Below are 10,309 nucleotides of genomic sequence, written 5' to 3' on the forward strand. Positions count from 1 at the left end.
GGGTCACCCCGAAACGTCGCAACTTTTATTCAAGGTCTTCAATAAATGTATAACTTTTTATCCTAAGTGCAGGCATTCCTCTCTAATTTTGCATATTTTACTGGGGTGTTGCAGCCTAACCCCTATGCCGGAGCACTAACAGTGGTGCTGTCTCTATTACCTGATTTTGCCCCGTTTTTAAAAATCTGTTTTCTGTTACGGACTCTATTAGTGACGTACACAGTTCCCAAGGTAGAGGGAGCTATCTTTACTCTTGCCAAGAGAACTGCTATTCCTATTGAGGATAGTTGTTCTTTCAAGGATCCCATGGATAAGAAGCTTGAGGATTTTTGAAGAAAATGTACATTCATCAGGGATTACAGTGGTCGTCTGCTAGTATTGCTACAGTTGCGGGGGCAGCATCTTATTAATGAGACTACTATAGAGGAGATCCAAGACAGGATCAAGGCTCTAAAGCTAGCCAATTCCTTTATTTGTGATGCCAACATGCAAGTTCTTAGGCTGGGAGTTAAGATTTTTGGTTTCACTGTTTTAGCTCGCAGAGCTCTGTGGTAAAAATCTTGGTCTGCAGATGTCACATCCAAGTCCAAACTTTTATCTTTGACTTGTAAGGGTAAAAGCTTGTTTGGTCCAGGTCTGGCTAAAATAAATTCTGAAATTTCAGGTGGAAAGGACTCTTTCTTACCTCAGGATAAAAAAAATAGACCTAAGGGTCGCCAGAATTCTAATTTTTCGTTCCATTCATAACTTTAAGGGACAAAAGTCTTCCTCCTCTTCTTCCAAGTCGGATATGCGATATCCCAGATCCTTGGCCCGTAGACATAGTGTCTCACGGTTACAGAATAGGATTCAAATCTTGTCCTCTCAGGGGCAGATTCCACCGGTCAAAGTTATCTGTGGACCAGATAAAGAGAGAGGCCATCTTAAACTGCGTAAAGGACCTATCTTCTCTGGGAGTGATTGTTTCAGTTTCTCTAGAGGAACAGGGTCTAAGATTCTATTCAAATCCATTTGTAGTTCCCAAAAAGGAGGGCACTTTCCGTCTCCCATACTGGACCTAAAGTGTCTCAACCAATTCCTCAGGGTTCCGTCCTACAAAAGGGAGACCATCTGTTCCATTCTTCCTTTGGTTCAAGAGGGTCAGTTCATGACGACCATTGATCTGAAGGACGCGTATCTTCATGTTCCCATTCACTGGGATCATTACCAGTATCTGAGGTTTCTGGATAAACATTTTCAGTTTGTTGCTCCCAGAATTTTCACAAAGTTTCTGGGTGCTCTTCTGGCAGTGGTCAGGTCTCAGGGAATTGCTGTGGCTACCTTATCTGTATGACATCTTAGTTCAAGCACCATCTTTTCATCTAGCAAGATCTCATACAGAGATGTTGTTGTCTGTTCTATGTTCCCACTGGTGGAAAGTGAATCTGGGAAAGAGCTCTCTTGTACCAGATACAAGGGTGTGTTTCTTAGGAATAATTATAGATTCCCTGTCCATGAAGATCCAAGAAACTCCTATTCGTCCATCAGTGGCTCAATGCATGGAGATGATTGGTCTGATGGTTGCCTCCATGGACATAATTTATTTTGCTCTGTTCCATCTGAGAACTTTGCAACTATGCATGCTCAGTCAATGGAACGGGGACCACTCCGATCTCTCGCAGAGGATGAATCTGGATTCCCTGACAAGAGTATCTTTCTTGTGGTGGATTTCACAGGACCATCAGCCTCGGGGCTCATACTTCCTGAGGCCTTCCTGGGTGATTGTGTCCACAGACGCCAGCATGTTGGGCTGGGAAGCAGTTTGGGGCTCCTTAAAAGCACGGGCCTGTGGACTCTGAAGGAGTATTCTCTTCCAATAAACATCTTGGAGTTGAGAGCAATCTTCAATGTCTTAATAGCTTGGCCTCAACTAGCTTTGGTCTGGTTTATCAGATTCCAGTCGGACATCATCACTTCAGTGGCTTACATCAACCACCACAGAGGAACTCTGAGATCCTTGTCAATGAAGGAGGTGACTCGCATTCTCCAGTGGGTGGAGTCTCACGATTGCCACCTCTCTGCTATCCACATACCAGGGTTGGACAACTGCGAGGTGGATTTTCTGAGCAGACAGACCTTTCATCCCAGAGAGTGGGCTCTCAACCCAGAGGTTTTCACAATGATAACTCTCAGGTGGGGGATTCCAGAGTTAAATCTGGTGTATCGTCAAAACGCCAAGCTTCCAAACTACGGTTCAAGGTCGAGATCCTCTGATAGACGCTCTGGCGGTTCCTTTGAACTTCAATCTTGCATACTTGTTTCCTCGGTTTGCTCTCCTTCCACTAGTAATTGCTTGTATCAAGCAGGAGAGAGCGTCTGTGATTCTAATATCTCCTGCATGGCCTCGCAAGATCTAGTTCGCAGATCTGGTGACAATGTCATCTCTTCCGCCTTGGAGGTTACCTTTTAGAAAGGACCTTCTACTTCAGGGTCCATTCCTTCATCCAAATCTGTATTCTCTGAAGCTGACTGCTTGGATATTGAACGTCTAGTTTTAGCTAGATGTGGCTTTTCTGAGAAAATCATAGATACTATGCTTCAGGCTCGTAAACAGGTTACTCGCAGAATTTACCATACGGTATGGCGTAAATACCTTCATTGGTGTGCTTCAAAGGGTCTATCTTGAAACAAAGTAAGGGTTCCTCGAATTTTGGCTTTTCTTCAGTCAGTACTCTGAAGGGTCAGATTTCTGCACTGCATATTCTTTTGCTTAAACGTCTGGCAGATCTGCCAGATGTTCAGTTTTTTGTTCAGGCCTTGGTCAGAATCAGGCCTGTGTTTAAACCTGTTGCTCCTCCTTGGAGCCTTAATCTTGTTCTTAAATTTTTGCAGCAGGCTCTGTTTGAGCCGATGCATTCTGTTGATATTAAATTACTATCTTGGAAGGTTTGGTTTCTTATTGCTATTTCTTCTGCTCGCAGAGTCTCCGAACTTTCGGCTCTGCAGTGTGATTCCCCTTACCCTATTTTTCATGCTGATAAGGCGGTCCTCCGTACTAAGCTGGGTTTTCTCCTTAAGGTACTGTCGGATCGCAATATTCAGGAAATTGTTGTTCCCTCTTTTTGTCCCAATCCTTCTTCCCAGAAGGAACTTCTTATGCATAACTTGGATGTTGTGTGTGCTCTAAAATGTTACCTTCAAGCAACTAAAGATTTTCGTCAGACTTCTGCCCTGTTCGTTGTTTTCTCTGGTAAGTGTAGGGGTCAGAAGGCCACTTCTACCACTCTTTCTCTCTAGTTGAGAAGTGTTATCCGTTTAGCTTATGAAACACATGGACAACAGCCTCCTGAGAGAATTACGGCTCGTTCAACTAGAGCTGTTTCATCTTCCTGGGTTTTGAAAAATGAAGCTTCTGTGGAGCAAATGTGCAAGGCCACATGGTTCTCTATACATAACCTTTTCTAAATTCTACAAATTTGATACTTTTGCCTCAACTGAGGCTGCTTTTGGGAGAAAAGTTCTTCAAGTGGTGGTTCCTTCGGTTTAGGTCCGCCTGTTTTGTTCTCCCTCCCTTTCATTCTGTCTTCTAGCTTGGGTATTTGTTCCCAATAGTAATTGGTATGATTTGTGGACTCTCCATGCTATAGGAAAGAAAACAAAATGTATGCTTACCTGATAAATTTATTTATTTTCAGGCATGGAGAGTCCACGACCCGCCCTTATTTGCATTCAGACTGCAGTTTTTTTGTAAAAACCTCAGGTATCTCTATACCTTTTGTGTTATCTTCTTTTTTCATTTCCCTTCGGCCGAATGACTGGGGGTTATGGGTAAGGGATGTGACACTTAAAGTGAAGGTAAACTTTGGTGAATGAAAGCCCGTTTTTTTAAATTACTATTAAAAACAGGGACACTTTCATTCATCAAAGTTTACAAAGCAGCCGTTTTGTTAAAAAAAATACCTTTTTTTTTCTTTTCACTGCTACAGCAGCTTCCCCCACATGGAGATCATCTATTCACACGTCAGCAATGACTAATCCGTCTTCCTCCAATCACAGCATGGCCTCAGTAAATGACTACCCTGGGGGGAAAGCTGTGATTGGAGGAAGCAGGATTAGTCATTGCTGACGTGTGAATAGAGGATCTCTGTGGGGGAAGCTACTGTAGCAGTGAAAAGAAAAAAAGGTAATTTTTTTTAACAAAACGGCGAATGAAAGTGCCCCTGTTTTTAATAGTATTTTTAAAAAACATGCTTTCATTCACAAAAGTTTACCTTTACTTTAACAGCTCTGCTGGGGTGCTCTTTGCTCTTTGCCTCCTGCTGGCCAGGAGTGAATATCCCACTAGTAATAAGAATGATGGGGGCGGAGCCTATAGCTGTTGCAGCAAGACGTGTGTGTGTGTGAAGAGCTCCTGGCATTAATCAGCTGTTTTGGAGTTATTTTTTAACTCTAACTTAATTTTCTTGTTGGAAAACAAGCCACACAACCTTGTACTGTTCAAAAGAAGTCTGGGAATGTCCAACACCATACGGACCTACCTATGTTCCTCAGCTGACTGCACTGCGACTGGCCACGAGGTGGAGAGGCCTTCATTGACTGTCTGTCAGGGTAGTTAAAGCTACTGCATATATACCACCCCAGGACCCTGGGTTACCAAACCAGTTCAATTGTAACTGGACAGTTTTTTTTTTTTTATCAATCTATCAATCTTTGACATAAGATAATAGAGCTCTAAATCAACATGGTGCTAACTATCCGAGAAGTGGAAGCACCTACCATTGAGCTGCTCGAGAACCACTTTCAAAGGCTTGGTAGGCTTATCGCAGACTGCTTTCTGCGTGATTACCCATATGAAGAGGAGGATAATTGAGATCTCACTTTGACCCTTCTTGCAGCCGCACGACCGACTGGGAGCAGCGAGAACAGTTTGGAGGGAGGTGAGGTACCTAACCTGAAGGCGGAAGATACGGCATCTACACCCATAATGGAAGAAAAAGTACAGAGAGATTCTGCAGATCTGGTTACCGGTTGCAGCCATTTCTATGGATCGAGCTGTGACCTACTTGAGGCAGCTGAGGTGAATTTGGTCCAGGTCTCCTTTCCAGCACACGGAGGCCAGCAACAGTGTTTTAGTACTTGGCCATGGGGAACTTCTGTGCTATTAGATTGTGTTGTAGCCTGCAATGCCCAGGTTCTTACAACACTAGCAGACCAAAAGGTACAAGACGGTAGAACCGGCATTGGATATTTCAGTCTGCTTCTCAAACCTACTAGGGCTGAAAACGGACTCCTGCCACTAATATTGCTTCAAGTAAAAGTCGACATTGGATGGCATAATCATATTGAGAACTTTAGATCTCAGAGGTCTGGAGTGGGCTAGGGACTCTAGAGCAGTGGTGTGGGGTAGGATCCTAAGCCATATAAAAGAAATATAAAAAAAAGGATCCTAAGCCGCACTTTCACAGTTTCTGCATTAATCTCTATTTTATAACGCAACTGAACTCCCAGTCACTCCTATCTATCAATCAGAACTACCTACGATGACATATGAAGCCCCAGGTCCCCAGATATATATATAACAAACTGTTTAGCTTAGAATTAACTCTATTAAATAAATGTGAATATCACACCATTAGTTCATTATATATCTGTAGTCTCTCCCATTAGATTCCTTGACATACAAGCACTTATATATATTATGTTAACTACCTCTTATCAAGTCTGGCAGATGGCAATAAGTAATTTGTTTAGTAGTGTTAAAATAGCTTTTCTTGCCTCCTACATGTTCAGAGGAGCTTTATTCCCATATATGATATCTTGCCTCTGTAAGTATTAGGGTCTAAGACTGTGTTAACTGTGTAGAATCTTTACAAAATATCAGTATCTGTAATTATTTATACTCACTGCCGCTACATTTTTGAAATATTAGAAAATGTATCCTCGGGTAGACAGTGGATTTCCAGCAAGCTGTTACGAGATTTGACATAGATACCAGGTTTCTCCACTAGATGGGGGTAAAGTTCCAATTATTGATTTACAAGTGAAGCAAGAATCTCTTCGTCTCACCTACACTAGAGTAACATTCAGACCTCTGTGAAAGTTATACTTTACTCTTTAAAGATATAGAGTGGCCCCATTGAAGAATCTAACATGCTATAGTAATAATCTATTGGGATTAGACACAGACCAATTAACTGTGATAATATTTATTCATCCTGCTATGTACTGTTTTTTTGTCTGTTGTGACACTGTATTGATAGTTGAGAATGCATTCTCATAACAAGCTATACCATCTAAGTGAGGGGGTACAAATTGCACAATATGCGCCTTTCTACTTCTTATTAGGGTGGGCTCATTATCCTACATTGCATCGGATGTGGTTTGATATTTTAGTTTAATGGTTTCTCTCTATACCAATGCAGTTTGTTTAGAACACTTTGACTATATAATTGTAAAAATGAGGCTTTACCACCCATCAGGACCCAAAAGTGGTCCCCTATATTCCTATTGCCTTCTTTCAATTAAGCTCCCCAAAGGTCAATAGGGTCCAAGAATGACTCCTTTCATCAGTTAGAAGGTCCTGTTATATGGTACTGTAGAATTTGAAATGGCATAATTAATGTGCTTTCTCATTGTCTTTTGAAAAATGGTTATAACTTCTTATTATTGTAAGTGTTTCAAGACTGTTTGCTTGTGTGTTGTAATCTGCCTATTATGTACCACTTGGTAAACCTTAATAAAAAAAAAAAGAATGATTTGTGGACTCTCCATGCCTGGAAATAAATAAATTTATCAGGTAAATTCCACTGCTTCATTCCTTACTTGTGGGAATACAGAACCTGGCCACCAGGAGGAGGCAAAGACACCACAGACAAAGGCTTAAATACCTTCCCCACTCCCCTCATCCCCCACTCCCCTCATCCCCCAGTCATTCTTTGCCTTTCGTCACAGGAGGATGGCAGAGAAGTGTCGGAAGATTCGGAGTAGTCTCTTATGGAGGGTAGTACTCTTTGCTATGGGACTGAAGTTTTAAGTAGTCTTGTCAGCCTCTCAGTGAGAGCATTGACAAAGGTTAAGGTCTGGAGATGCAGGGAGAGTCTTTCTGAGAAACCATCCAGACTCGTATTAACAATTCCTAAGCAATCAGTGTTGATGAGTTTCACTGCCTGCTTCTTTCACTCAAGTCCATGTCTGCGATGCTACAAGACTGTCAAACTTGAGAGGCTGTGTGTCTGTTCCACAGCGATGATTCCGGTAAGATCGTTTCATTTTCTCTCACATGATAACGTAAGAAGACAGGGTCACAGTGTGACTCCTTTATCTGTATAGAATCAAGGGTTAATATCTCCGGAAGGGGATTATTGAACAGGGGGGATTTATACATGATTTGCTTTATTATGTTTTATTCTGCGACATGTGTGAGATGAGGCTCTGGCAGATGTGCGAACATTCAGGTTTACTTTAATTTTGGATAACTGCGTAGCCTGTCAGTTTGGCGCATTTTCTTCCTGAAGCAGGGTCGGTCTTGCATGGCACCATGTGACCGGGTGTGGCCTCATTAACTTCCTTTTTCCTGACCGTGCGGTTTACAGGAGACAAAGCGGTTTCTCTGTGGGGCCTGGGTCATAAGAGGTGGTGAGTGCCCCGGCCACTGGAAGTATAAAGGTGCCATTTATTTTTTCTACAGTCTATCGTTCAAGCGCAAGCTATGAAGGACTCTGATGCGTTAGAGGGTACTCCCTCTTTAACTAAATCCAATACCTGTTATTATTGTGGGGAGGCTACGATATACCCACCTGCTCAATTATGTTCTACATGCCTTGATAGAGTAGTGACATCTAAAATGTTTAGTACCACTGAGCCTTCCACCTCTGAGGGGTCTCCGTCCCGCGAGGTGCGTTCCCTGCAATCATCTTCTATTACACATGCAGCTCCCCATTGCACTACTAATCCTCCTTTAGGAGGGGCCCTGTTACTGCCAGACTTTACTGAGCAGTTGCAAATGGCAGTGTCTGTGGCCTTTAGTGCTTTACCTCGCCCTGCTATGCGCAAGCAAAAGATTAAATACTGCTATCGCAGTGGCGATATCCAGAGGCATTGCAGTAGCGCCTTATTTGGTCGACATTCTGGTCCAAGCTCCATCCTGTAGGCTGACAGAGGACCATTCGAGAGCTCATGGATGGAAGATAAGCTTAGGAAAGAGTTCTCTGGTTTCCAGTTCCTGAGCATGATAATAGATTCCATATCCATGAAGATTTTTCTTACAGACCAGAGATGTTTCAAGATTACTTCCAGTTATCTTGTCCTCCAGACCTCCTCAAGGCCATCTTTGGCCCAGTGTATGGAGGTGATTAGGCTCATGGTGTCCAGCATAAATATCATCCTATTTGCCAGGTTCCGTATCAGATCTCTACAGCTTTGCATGCTGAGATAATGGAACGGAGATCACTCAGATCTATCCCAACAGATTTCTCTGGACAGCCGATCGAAAGAATCGCTCTCTTGGTGGCTCTGTCCAGATAGCCTGTCCCAGGGGACATCCTTCTTGAGACCATCCTGGGAGATTGTGACTACAGATGCAAGTCTAGTGATCAAGGTAGAATCCAGCACAGGGCACAAGTCCTCAAATAGGTGAGAGTAATCCTTCAGAGTGACTGCCACACTCCAACATAATAATACGAGATAATAGGAAGGAAGGATAACTTCTCATATAATCCAGAGTTTTATTCCAGAGTTTTATTGACACAGGATCAATAAATCCTGTGTCAATAAAACTCTGGAATAAAACTCTGGATTATATGAGAAGTTTTCCTTCCTTCCTATTATCTCGCATACGGATGCAAGTCTATGAGGATGGGGAGCCGTTTGGGGTTAGATAAAATTGTGTGTAACCCTGCGCAGGATTTTCTAAAATACCAATATGCCAGTAGGTAATGGAGAACCCCTGTCTCCACAAGTGAAATAGAAAAGATAAAAATAACTACCTTAAAAAAAAAGATAAGAAATTTTAAAACCTCTGGCGCTACAAAAAATTTTTGTTGCTAAAATTGGAAAATAGAAAAATTGGATGAATATGATATGACCTACTTGGTTAAAAAACGATATTAAAATATTATAAAACAACCTTTGGTCTTAGTGATAACTAAACAACGTTTGTTATATGTGCAAAAATATGTTTTTATTACATAAAATAAACAAACAAAATAAAAATAAAAAATATGCAGATAAAAAATATAGCTGATCAGCTAGTACAATTAAAAATAAATAAGTGCAGTATCAAAAAATAAAATAGCATAAACACAACAGAAATACACAATAGAACTTGATCCAAAGAAAGTTCATAAGCCTTCAAGGGTTAATATGGGTTAGATCCAGATCGGAACGAAATCAGAGACTCCTTCAACAGCTGAGATGTCGAATGCCAATTGTAGCTGGAAGGGAGCTGAAATGACAATGAATCCAAATCAAAAGAACAGCAGAGAACCAAAATTGAGGTGTTCAATTTTACTTACACCGTGTTTTGGTCTCTGCAGCAGCGGTCAGACACTGAAAGATAACAGTGGAAGCGGATGTTTCTTTAATGTAAAAGCCGATGTCAAGTAACTGCTCCACTCAGGGATTCTCACAGTATCAAAGCCGGTCTGTAATGACTACGTCACGTAACGTCAGAGTGGGCGGAGCCGTTTGGGGTACCAGGAAGGCACAGGGCCAATGGACTTCGGAGGAATCTCTTCTCCCGATCAACATTCTGGAACTTCGAGCGATCTTCAACGCTTAACCTCTTCTGGGTTCGTCCCAGTTTACCAGATTTCATCCGGTGGAATGGTCTCTCCATTCCGAGGTGTTTGCGGAGATTTGCAACAAATGGGAGACGCCGGAGATAGATCTCATGGCGTCCAGACTCAATACCAAGCTACCCAGATACGAGTCACGGTCCAGGGATCCCCAGGCAGAGCTGATAAATGGCCCTTATGGAGCAGATTTGTAGGGCGGCTACCTGGTCCTCCTTACATACTTTTCCAAAGTTTTACAAATTTGACGTTTTTGCTTCGGCTGAAGCAACTTTTGTGAAACAGATTTTACAGGCTGTGGTGCCCTTAGAATAGGGCCCGCCTCTCTTTTACCCTCCCGTTTTCATTCAGTGTCCTCTAGAGCTTGGGTATACATTTCCCACAAGTTAACTTACCATACAGATGGAAAGGACATTATCTGGTAAGCATAATTTAGGTTTTTAACCATTCCCCAGTTTTGCATAACCAACACTGTTATATTAATACACATTTTAACATCTGTGATTACCTTGTATCTAAGCCTCTGCAGACTGCCCCCT

The 10,309-nt window shown here is 42.2% G+C and overlaps 1 protein-coding gene across 6 annotated transcripts in view; it reads left to right on the plus strand.

Annotated features, from left to right (window-relative positions):
- The window catches only part of NAV1 (neuron navigator 1), a 345,632-nt gene that overhangs the window by 244,661 nt on the left and 90,662 nt on the right, over positions 1 to 10,309 (plus strand). The window lies entirely within an intron of this gene.

This window comes from Bombina bombina, chromosome 3 (genome assembly GCF_027579735.1).
Source record: "Bombina bombina isolate aBomBom1 chromosome 3, aBomBom1.pri, whole genome shotgun sequence".
NCBI lineage: Eukaryota > Metazoa > Chordata > Amphibia > Anura > Bombinatoridae > Bombina > Bombina bombina.